The sequence below is a fragment of the Budorcas taxicolor genome, chromosome 2 (assembly GCF_023091745.1).
Source record: "Budorcas taxicolor isolate Tak-1 chromosome 2, Takin1.1, whole genome shotgun sequence".
In the NCBI taxonomy this organism is placed as follows: Eukaryota; Metazoa; Chordata; class Mammalia; order Artiodactyla; family Bovidae; genus Budorcas; species Budorcas taxicolor.
The window spans coordinates 54,334,481-54,346,943 of record NC_068911.1 but is presented as its reverse complement, the minus strand read 5'-3'; the positions used below and the strand labels follow the sequence as shown (position 1 = coordinate 54,346,943).

Below are 12,463 nucleotides of genomic sequence, written 5' to 3'. Positions count from 1 at the left end.
TGTGGTGTTGGAGAAGACTCTTGAGAGTCCCTTGGACTGCAAGGAGATCCAACCAGTCCATCCTAAAGGAGATCAGTCCTGGAAGGACTGATGCTAAAGCTGAAACTCCAGTATTTTGGCCACCTCATGCAAAGAGTTGACTCATTGGAAAAGACTCTGATGCTGGGAGGGGTTGGGGGCAGGAGGAGAAGAGGACGACAGAGGATAAGATGGCTGGATGGCATCAGCGACTCAATGCACATGAGTGTGAGTGAGCTTCTGGAGTTGGTGATGGACAGGGAGGCCTGGCGTGCTGTGATTCATGGGGTCGCAAAGAGTCGGACACGACTGAGCAACTGAACTGAAGTGAACAAAGCCTTCAGCCAAAAATTGAGCACTGTAGAGTCTGCCCATTTCTTCCCATGACAGGATCCTATTGGGCAAGTCCAGCATTCACTCCAAGTTCTCCACTAATTTTGCCAAAATCTGCATTACTGGCTAAGGTTTTTCCCTATCCATTTCTGCTTCCTTCCTCAATTCCTTTCATGGGTGTTAGATTTGCATCATGGTCTGAAAGGTTTCCCTGCCTAATTAATGGTTCTTGCCCTTTTTGTCTTCTCCAGGTCTTACCTATTAATATAAGGCTTATGAAAGTGAAAAGTGAAGTCACTCAGTTGTGCCTATTTGTGACCCTATGGACTATACAGTCCATGGAATTCTCCAGGCCAGAATACTGGAGTGGGTAGCCATTCCCTTCTCCAAGGGGATCTTCCCAACCTAGGAATTGAACCGGGGTCTCCTGAATTGCAGGTAGATTCTTTACCAGTTGAGCTACCAGGGAAGCATGATAAGGCTTATAATGGACTAAATTATGTCTCTATGTCTCCTTCAAATTCATGCATTAAAGCTCTAACCCTCAGTGTGACTGTGTTTGGAGATAGGATCTTTAAGGAGGTAAAGTTAAAAGGGGGTAATAACGGTGGGGTCCTAATTCAATATGACAGGTGTCCTTTTAGAAGAAAAGACACAGAAAAAGGGCCATGTGAGGACATGTGAGGGAGAAGACAGCCATCTGCAAGCCAACAGCAGGGCCTCTGAAGAAAACAAACCTGCCGACACCTAGATCTTTGACTTCCAGCCTCCAGAAATGTGAGAAAATTAATTTATTTAATTAGTTTGTCACCCAATCCCTGTCATTTTGTTACAGCAGCCCTGAGTAATACAAACCTCCATGGTCCTAACTCACTCTCAGCAATGCTTCCCAAATAATCCAAAAGATATATTCTCCAAGAGTAGATCATAACATATCAATCTAATTCAGGATTGATTCCCCAATTCATGAGATCAAGCTAAGAGAGATTCCTTTTCATTGCAATAAATTTGCCTTTCCAGAGACACACAAATTATGGCTATGATATAAGCTACCCTGAATATTGCCTCTCATCCCCTTGAGAGCCAGTGGGGAAGAAATTCTAGCCAAAGAAGTAATTAAAAAGCAGCTGTTTCTCACTGCTCAAGTCTGCATTCCAAGCATGCCAACAGTGGGGTTGTACAGGTGCACCCATTCTAATAGTCTGCAGATCCCCAAGATACTAGGGTTTTCTTTGTCTAATTGGAAGAATAGCTTTCACCTGCCTTTCTCATCAGCTGCAACAGTAGTTATACAAAATATTAATAACTAACATACTTATCATGTTGACTCAGGCACACTGTCCCAGAGAGAAGACAATCAGGAAATCACTTTGGTAGTGTCACTCAGCTCCTAAAGGGAGACATATCCAAAAGTCAAGAAATCTAGGCATATTAAGACTGTCTCTGAAAGTAGGGGCTATAGTGGCCAAGGGGGAGGGGGGAATGTTTATTCTACATCCAACAGAGTGGCTAACATTAAAAAGACTGACAATATTTTGACAAAAATGTAGAGCACCTAGAACTCTCCTGCTTTGCTAGCTGGGGGTATAAAGTGATACAACCTCTTTTGAAAAAGGTCTGACAGTTATTTGTAGAACTAAATGTATGTATACCTATCCTATAATCCAGAAATTCTGTTTCTTAGTACTTAGAGTAATGAAAAGATATATTCATTATAGCTTTATAAATAATAGCCAAAGACTGGAAACAACCCAAGTGTACATAAGAAGGAGAATTAATAAGCAAACTGTGCTCGTTCATAGAATGTATACTCAGAAGTGAAAAGGAACAAACTAACAATATCCACAGCAACACAAGTGAATTTCAAACCCATTATGCTGGCTGAAAAAGCCTTATCTAAAAGTGCACATAATGTATGATCTTATTTATGTGGAGTTCTAGAAAAGAGAAAGCTAATTCATAATTTTTTTAAACTGTAAAATGATTGCCTCTTTGGTGGGAAGCAGGACAGGGATTGACTACAAACAGATGCAAGGATACTTTCCAAGTATCATAATGAACCACATCTTAATAGAGATTCAGTTTATGTAGGTAAATGCATTTGATAAAGTCAGAAAGCATAATTTAAGCTTTATGAATTTTATTACATGTACATTTTACTTCTAGAGAAAAAACCCTAAAAATATATTCAACTATAGTTAAAGATATGCATTGTTAAAATATTTAGTGAGAAACGTACTCACATCTGCAGTATACCTCAAAATGAATCAAAAAAGACAGATTGCTGACAGAGATGAATGCAATATACAATACAGTAATACAATGAAAACCTAATAGTAGAAGCTAAATTTACTAAATTTTATATATTGAAATGTTGCATTATAAAAGCCAACTATATTCTTTTTCAAACACAGTATTGGAACCTAATTTAAACTGCTGTATTATACACAGTAGCATCTGCTAGCTTACTATCTGTGTGCATGCTAACATACTTCAGTCGTGTCTGATTCTTTGCGACCTATGGACTGTAGCCCACCGGGCTGCTCTGCCCATGATATTCTTCAGCTCCTGCACTGCAGTTAGATTCTTTATCACTGAGCGATCTGGGAAGCCCAGCTTTATACCTACTACCTTCTTATCTGGGATTCCCTGGTGGCTCAGAGGTAAAGAATCCACCTGCCGACCCAGAGAGATGTTATGCGGAGGGAGGTGGGAGGGGCGTTCATGTTTGGGAACGCATGTACAACCGTGGTGGATTCATGTCAATGTATGGCAAAACCAATACAGTATTGTAAAGTAAAATAAAGTAAAAATAAAAATTTAAAAAAAAAAAAAAAAAGAATCCACCTGCCAATGCTGGAGATGCAGGTTTAATTCCTGGGTAGGAAAGATCCCCTGGAAAAGAAAATAGCAACCCACTCCAGTATTCTTGCCTGAGAAATTCCATGAACAGAGGAGCCTGGTGGACTGCAGTCCATGGGGGTCACAAAAGAGTCGGACGTGACTTAGTGACTAAACAACAACTAATTATAATTCTATATATATAACATAAAAAATTAACCTAGTTTTAGTATTTTTAAACTTTCATTAAAAAGAAAAAGATATAACAATGACATTTAGACAGTAGCTCTAAATTCCCTTCAACACAATCCCATTTAATTTCTATTGAGGCTTTCCTTCCCCACAAATGCTTTTTAAAAATATTGTTTTTTTCAAAGGGCTGATAGGCTGTTTCACTTAGTACCACCACCACCACCTCCCACTCCCCACCCCACCCCCCACACTGTGCATTCCTCTGTCTTTTGTCTAGATTACCCGGCCATTGAAATAATTCTCTTTCTCTCTCTCTCTCTAAATATGTCTTTACCTTCCTCCCCCCTGCCTCCCCCTCTCTCACCTCTTCACTCTCTCTCTGCATATGCTCTCCAGGCTGAGCAGCATAGCACATGGGCTACATTGGCTCACTCAGCACCTATTCAAAATAATGAGATTCCAGCCCACCATGCACCTTAGTGTAACCACATGGCTTAGCTGTGAACTTAGCCTCTGAAGTATAATCAGGGGGTGCTTACTTTCCTGAATAAAGTCAAACCAGAATCTTAAGGAACTTCCAGTTTTCAATCAACCAAGAAAGTTCAATTATCTCATGCAGCCAATATTGTCTGTCAAAAAAAATTTCAAAAAGATAATAAAATTTTAAAAAGTTTAAAAAGACATTTCGTGTTTAACAAAGACAAACTTTATGTTTTCTAAGTGTCTTGTTTAATAGTTTTATTAGTTTATTCATATATAATAGATAAACAGGAAAAAAGTTGGTCATCTATTGTTTAAGTTCTTTTTCATATTCTTTTCCATTATAGGCTAATAGAAGATATTAAATATAGCTCCCTGTGCTATACAATAGGTGTATATTGTTTATCTATTAAGACTTTATATACATTAGTGTGCATATGTTAAATCCCAAACTCCTAATTTATATCCCTTCCCACTGCTATCCACTTTGGTAACCATAAGTTTATTTTCTATATCTATGAGTCTATTTCTGTTTTGCAAGTAGGTTCATTTGTATTAATTTTTTAGATTTCACATATAAGTGATATCATATGATATTTGTCTTTTTCTGTCTTACTTCACTTAGTATAATAATTTCTACATCCATCCAAGTTGTTGCAAATGGCATTATGGCATTGTTTTTATGGTTGAGTAATATTCCATTTATTCATTGGAAGGACTGAAGCTCCAATACTTTGGCCACTTGATGGGAAGAACTGACTCACTGGAAAAGACCCTGATGCTGGGAAAGATTGAAGACAAAAGGAGAAGGGGGCAGCAGAGGATAAGATGGTTACTACATCACTGACTCAATGGATATGAAACTGAGCCAACACTGGGAGATGGTGAAGGACAGTAGAGCCTGGCATGCTGAAGTCCATTGGTCCCAAAGAGTCGGACATGACTTAGCAATTGAACAACAACAAATATTCTATTGTGTGCATGCATATGTGTGTGTGTACCCCACATCTTCTTTATACATTCATCTATCAGTGGACATTTAGGTTGCTTCTGTGTATTATATATTGTAAGTAGTGCTGCTATGAACACTGAGGTGTCTATGTCTTTTTTGAATTTGAGTTTTTGTCTTTTCCAGATATATGCCCAGGAGTGAGGCTGCTGGATGGTATGGTAATTCTAATTTTAGTTTTTTAAGGCACCTCAATACTGTTCTCCACAGTGGTTGCACCAATTTACACTACCAGCAACAGTGTAAGAGGGTACACTTTCCTCTGCACTGTCTCCAAGATCTATTATTTATAGACTTTTTGATGGGGGCCATTCTGACTGGTGTGAAATGATACCTCATTGTAGTTTTGATTTGCATTTCTCTAAGTTAGCAATGTTGGGCATCTTTTCATGTGCCTATTTGACCATATACTTTTAGTAGATACTACGCTCCAAGAACTATCCAGTACTTACTTACATCCAGTACTATCCAAAGAAATATGTGAGATATCAAAATAGATATCTCATTCCAGTGATGTATCTTTCTTACGGTGATTTCTTTCTTATTCTTTGAAAGTAAGTCATTTTAAGCATTATATACATATTAAAACAATTTGGATATAATATGGAATATATTTTTTCTGACTTGTATGAATATGTATCTTAAAACAAAAGAAATATTATGTTTTGAATAATGTCATGAAGGATAATTTAAAAATTAAATTTCTAGACACAGATGACCTTTTACTTTCTCCACTAACTCTGTACTAGTCAGTGTGAATAATTAATCATGTAATTTATATCTATGCTTTCTCACCTATAACCCCAAATGAAATAAAGCTGCAGAGATCAGGAACTCTCTGGTGCCCAACGTAAGGATTCAAGACAGTCTCAGAAATCTGCTTTGAGGATTTCTCTTCTGTCTTTACCTACCACCAGCCAGAAAAGGGAGCAGAACAAATTGTAATAGTCGCCCCGAGCTTTGATGTTTGTGGTGGGGTCTTCCTGTCACAGGCATCAGCAGCAGGACAAGGCACAAACTTTGCCCTCAGGGCAACTTCACAGGCAGTTCTTCCGGCCAGACCCCACAGCCCCACACACAACTGCCTTGAGGCATGCTCCTTTTCCAAGATTGGTTCTTCTGACTCTGATCAATTCTCTGAGCTTGGAAAAGATTTTGAATGGCTCTCTCTCTCTTTCTCTCTCTCTGTCTCTTTAAATCACAATTGATTACTGTTTCTAAGCAACAAAGACAGATCCTGTGACTCAAAGCACATGAATGCCAAGACACCTCTAACAGAACATCATCAAAGACAAGCCATTACCACAATAAGGATTTAATAATAAGTGAGAGGTGTTACCAAGCTCTGAATGGATATTATTGCACAGTAATGATTAATACTTGGTTAAGACTTACTGTCCTATTTTTCCAACATTACAGAGTTCTGGCAGGATGCAGTGGAGGAACTGACAACAGGCCATATCTGCATCTTACATTTTAAATGCAGCTTCTGGTGCCCACTCCAGGAGTGAGTCAGAATCTTAAGAGGCACCTGAGCATCTGAATTTCAAACAGTCTTGCATGATATATATGCAAACTAAAGCTTGAGAGCAATTGTCCTCATTAAATTTTTTAAGATGTATGGAAACAGGCCTTACACGTGTTTTATTAACAGCAGTTAAAGTTCTCTTCTTGATCCTTGCTTATAACAACATCCTTAGCAAAGTCATGGTGCTGTGATTAAAACAGTGAATGTCTAAATAACCTCTTCTAGCTCCACAAATAACACATTTTTTTATCCTCTGAAATCAATAAAATATAAAGCTTTCCTTCCTTTTTCTCTCCTCTCTATATCCGCCTCTTCCTAGTCTCTGCCCCAGTGACTTACTCTGCTAAACTAAAAATAAATAAACCAAAAGAGGGCAATAACATATCATTCACAAACTCTTACTTACCTGTTGTGGCACATAGCATTTATGTGATGAATTGCCTATGCCTGTTAGTGGCTCAACAACCTGGTTATTTAGTTATTTTAGAGCTCTCAGTCAGCCTCCTTGATTTATTGGACTGGGAAATAGCAATACATTCCAAGATCAGCAAAATATCTCTGTATGTATTTAAATCAGGCAATAAAACTTACTCTACAATCTCAGTACAAGAGAAACCATGAGAAATTAACATGAACAATGCAGGATCTCCTCATTTTTATAACACCAAGAAATAAGTACATAAGTGAATGAATCTATAGTATTTGAAAGAGGATAAATGATTACCCTCTTTCCCCTTTTTTTTTTCATAAAATGATTCATCTTTAATAATAAAATCTCTAAAAGTTCACTTTTATATGTTAAAGCCATAATAATAAATGTATGATATCAAATATACCATCAAACTTTTAAAAGAGCATTTGGATGGAAAATCTCTAGAATTACAAAACAAAAAAGAATACATAAAAAGATGTCAGAGTCTTACTGATCTCAGAAAGGATCTTAGGAACCTCCCTTTGCCCCTTTCCTTCCTTGGTCCTCCCTACAGGAAGTCAGTGTGAACACAAGTACAATTTGAAGGATTTCAGTACTAGAGGTGGTGATATCCAGAGTCACAAGTATAGAAGTTGAAGATCTGACTGAGTGTTCTACTCCCAACTCCCTTTTGGAGCCTCTGAGGATCTGTTCCAGTGCGTGGGAGAAGAATCAGCTGCCCTTCAGGAGTTAAACCATTCTGAAAAGACCTCTAGAGAGGCACCTAAGCCAATTCTGCTCCAAGTCTCAGAGATGAACCAACAGCCCTACTTCTTGTACCTGGTCATAACATCCGGTGAGCTTAGGTTTTTCTCACCATGTAAGGATAAATGAGAGAGACCAGATTGTTAGGATTTAGGATAAACATAACAGAGATTACTTTGATTTTAGGACTTAGGTATAAAGAAACGTCAACATGGTCCCACCTAGCTTACTTAGGGATGGAATCAAGGGTTATGGGATCCTATAAAAAGGAAAAGGTGCTCTTCTGCCTGCCTGAATCTCTTAAACTTATAAAATCCTTTCAAAGGAAAGAAAAAAGGGATGAGTTGGAGGGCAGAGAGGGGGACGAGGTGGGGGTGGGGGGACTCATTAAGTATAAGACTGTGGATTCACAGTCCTGACTTCACATGAATCCTTTCTAGGTTTATCCCTCTCAAATATCCTGTTACAGATTTCCTTCCCCGCCAAAAAAAAAAGTTTGAGTTATAAAAAATATTACATATATAAATATGCAAGTTTATTTGCATGTGTTTCTGTGTGTATGCATAGATAAGAAATCTAATCATTGATATCTTTAAACCAATAGTAATTTAAACTATATCTATCGAGAGACACTGCTAAGATGGTGGAGGAATAGGACAGGGAGACCACTTTCTCCCCCACAAATTCATCAAAAGAACATTTAAACGCTGAGTAAATTCCACAAAACAACTTCTGAATGCCAGCAGAGGACATCAGACACCCAGAAAAGCAGCCCATTGTCCTCAAAAGGAGGTAGGAAAAAATTATAAAAGACAAAAAAAGAGACAAAAGAGGTAGGGACGGGGCTCTGTCCCAAGAGGGGAGTCTTGAAAAGAGGGAAGTTTCCAAGCACCAGGAGGCACTCTCACTGCCGAGTCTGTGGCGAGCCTTGGAAGCACGGAGCGCAACATAGCAGGGAGGAAAAATAAATAAATAATTAAAATCCACAGATTACAAGCCCAACGGTGGCTCCCGAGCGGAGAAGCAGCACAGATGCCTGCACCCACCACTGGCAAGCGGGGGCTCGGCGAGGAGGCGTGGGCTGCATTGCCTAGAGTGGGGATCTGACCTGAGTGCCCCGAGCGCAGTCTGGGCGAACTATTTGGGCTAGCACCAGACTGTGGGATAACTACCACACAAAAAGCCAGTCCTAACCTAGGACACCACCAGGCCCGCACACAGAACAAAGGACTGAACAGAGACAGCCGGCTGCAGACCATGCCCCTCTGGTGACAGGCAGCCAGAGCCAGAAGGGGGCAATTGCAGCCCCAGAGAGACATTATCTACAAAATTTTAAGCAGGCTTCTTTGCTAACTAAGACTTCTTGGGGTTCTGGACGGTCAACATCTGCCTGAGAAGGTGTGCCGGTTGTACACCCAGAAATGGGGGAGGTGATAAGTCACAGCGACTGCGCTCGCCAAACACCTCATCATCTGAGCTGCTCAGACCTGGAAAGGGCACAAAACGCAGGCCCAGGGAGTCTGCACCTCTGAGGACTTCCCAAGTGCCTGAACCTGAGCAGCTTAGACCTGGGAGGTCCATGCAGCCCAGGGCCGGCCTCGGATGGTTCCTGGTGGAGCAACTAGAGCCTAAACAGTGTGGGCAGGGAGGGAACACAGGCTGTGAGTGGGGGCAGGCCCAGTGTGGCTGAGGCACAGCGAGCACACGCCAGTGTTATTTGTTTGCAGCGTTCCTCCCTCCCAAAGCGTGACTGAACAACTGAGTCTAAATAGAAGTAACCAGAACCGCCCTCTTTGTGTCAGGGCAGAAATCAGACACTGAAGAGACTAGCAAACAGAAGAAGCTAAAATAGAGGGAAGCACCTTGGAAGTGAGAGGTGCAATAGATTAAAACCCTGTCGTTAGTACCAACTACATAAGAAGGGGCCTATAGATTTTGAGAAATATAAGCTGGACCAAAGAACTATTTGAAAATGAACCGACCCCACAATATCCACAAAAACACCAGAGAAAGTCCTAAATATATTTTTACTATATTTATGATCATTCTCTTGTTAATTTTTTAATTTTTAAGTCCTATATTACTCATTGACTTTTCACTCTTATAACCTATTATTACTTTGCAAAAAAAAAAAGACCTTATTTTTTAAAAAACAAACATCATATATATATTTATAATTTTTGTGACTTTGTTATTTTTTGTCTTTTTCTCTTTTTTTCTTCTTTTCTTTAATATTGTATTTTTGAAATTCCAAACTCTACCCTAGATTTCTAATCTTTGCTTTTTGGTATTTGTTATCAATGTTGTACCTTTAAGAACCCAATCTTCAGTACCCATTTTTACTTGGGAGTGAGATAACTGGCTTGAATGCTCTCTCCCCCTTTGGACTCTCCTTTTTTTTCACCAGGTCACCTCTGTCTCCTCCTGACCTCCTTTCTTCTCTACCCAACTCTGTGAATCTCTGTGTATTCCAGACACTGGAGAACACTTCAGTTCAGTTCAGTTCAGTTGTTCAGTCATGTCCAACTTTTTGCGACTCCATGAATCGCAGCACGCCAGGCCTCCCTGTCCATCACAATCTCCCGGAGTTCACTCAGACTCACGTCCATCGAGTCCGTGATGCCATCCAGCCATCCCATCCTCGGTCTTCCCCTTCTCCTCCTACCCCCAATCCCTCCCAGCATCAGAGTCTTTTCCAATGAGTCAACTCTTCGCATGAGGTGGCCAAAGTACTAGAGCTTCAGCTTTAGCATCATTTCTTCCAAAGAAATCCCAGGGCTGATCTCCTTCAGAATGGACAGGTTGGATCTCCTTGCAGTCCAAGGGACTCTCAAGAGTCTTCTCCAACACCACAGTTCAAAAGCATCAATTCTTCGGTGCTCAGTCTTCTTCACAGTCCAACTCTCACATCCATACATGACCACAGGAAAAACCATAGCCTTGACTAGATGGACCTTAGTCGGCAAAGTAATGTCTCTGCTTTTGAATATACTATCTAGGTTGGTCATAACTTATCTTCCAAGGAGTAAGCGTCTTTTAATTTCATGCCTGCACTCACCATCTGCAGTGATTTTGGAGCCCAAAATAATAAAGTCTGACACTGTTTCCACTGTTTCCCCATCTATTTCCCATGAAGTGATGGGACCGGATGCCATGATCTTCGTTTTCTGAATGTTGAGCTTTAAGCCAACTTTTTCACTCTCCTCTTTCACTTTAATCAAGAGGCTTTTTAGCTCCTCTTCACTTTCTGCCATAAGGGTGGTGTCATCTGCATATCTGAGGTTATTGATATTTCTTTTGGCAATCTTGATTCCAGCTTGTGTTTCTTCCAGTCCAGAGTTTCTCATGATGTACTCTGCATAGAAGTTAAAGAAGCAGGGTGACAATATACAGCCTTGGCGTGCTCCTTTTCCTATTTGGAACAGTCTGTTGTTCCATGTCCAGTTTTTTTTTTTTTTTATGATTAAGAAGTTGCATATTTTATTATTAAATTGTTTATTCTCCTGCAAGGCTGTTACTTTGCTGTATAAAAATAGCACCAGCAAACACAGTATATTGCAAAATTAAGATAGTAATATTCTTCATTGGACACTATACAACTAGCAAACTTTTCTTCACTGGCAGTTATTTCTAATGGGAAGATAATTTTGACCCAAATCCAAGGATAGCTGTAAGCAAGTTACAGCGTCATATAAGGTTTAAGATAACCATGTTATCCTTGAATTACATAATTTTTGTAATGTTTTACCAGAGATAATTTCAGGAATTCTGAATATTATAACTGGAGCCTAGCCAGAAATCACAGGATGCTGTGGAAAAGATACACAGTGTTTATCTGAAGCCATTAGAAAGTTAAGCGGTATTTTCTTCAGGAAACATTGTTACAAGTAGTTTCTTTTGCTAAAAATTGTTTTTTAAATGCCTATCCACCACTAATTTCAGACAACTATGCTAGATTAAGTTGTTTCAAAGTAGTTTATTTAGGGGTTCCATTTTCACTCCTCAATAGATTTTATGTATTTCTCATATGCTTCTTCACTCATTAGTTCATCTAGTTCTGAAGGGTTACTGAATGTCATCTTGATCAGCCAACCATCTTCCTAACAAGACTTGTTGACAAGTCCTGGATTTTCTGCTAGAGCTTCATTAATTTCAGTTACTTCTCCTGATAGAGGAGAATAAAGTTAACTAGCAGCTTTCACACTTTCCAAAGCACCAAACTTTTTGTTTGTTCAACTTTGTCCCAACTTCAGGCAGACTACAGTAAACAACATCTACCAAAGCTTCCTGTGCAAAATTGCTGATTCCCACTGTTCCAACACCATTGTTTGTTGTTACCCATTCGTGTGTTTCTGTGAATTTCCGCACCGACAGCAGAGCAGGGCCGGTGTGCAGCGCCCGGATGGCACCCGCTGCAGTCCCCAGGGCCGCAGCGAGCAGGGCGCACTGGGTGCTGAGATGGCGTGCAGGCTGCCAACCACGGTCGGTACGCTCCGCACCGCGCGCAGAACCATGTTCGAACAGTGCAGAGGGTCTCCGCGGGGCACCTAGGGCACCCCAGCCGGCGGGGGCGGGGCGGGACGGGGCGGCCCCGGGCCAGAGCGAGCAGGAGTGAGCTGGCTGGACCAGGCCGCAGGGGCCCCATGTCCAGTTTTAACTATTGCTTCCTGGCCTGCATACAGATTTCTCAAGAGGCAGGTTAGGTGGTCTGGTATTCCCATCTCTTTCAGAATTTTCCAGAGTTTATTGTGATCCACACAGTCAAAGGCTTTGGCATAGTCAATAAAGCAGAAAGAGATGTTTTTCTGGAACTCTCTTGCTTTTTCCATGATCCAGCAGATATTGGCAATTTGATCTCTGGTTCCTCCGCCTTTTCTAAAACTAG

The 12,463-nt window shown here is 40.3% G+C and overlaps 1 pseudogene; it reads right to left on the bottom strand.

Annotated features, from left to right (window-relative positions):
* Positions 1-11,573: 11,573 nt before the first annotated feature.
* LOC128043840 (glycine cleavage system H protein, mitochondrial-like) lies at positions 11,574-12,092 on the bottom strand (annotated as a pseudogene).
* Positions 12,093-12,463: the final 371 nt, after the last annotated feature.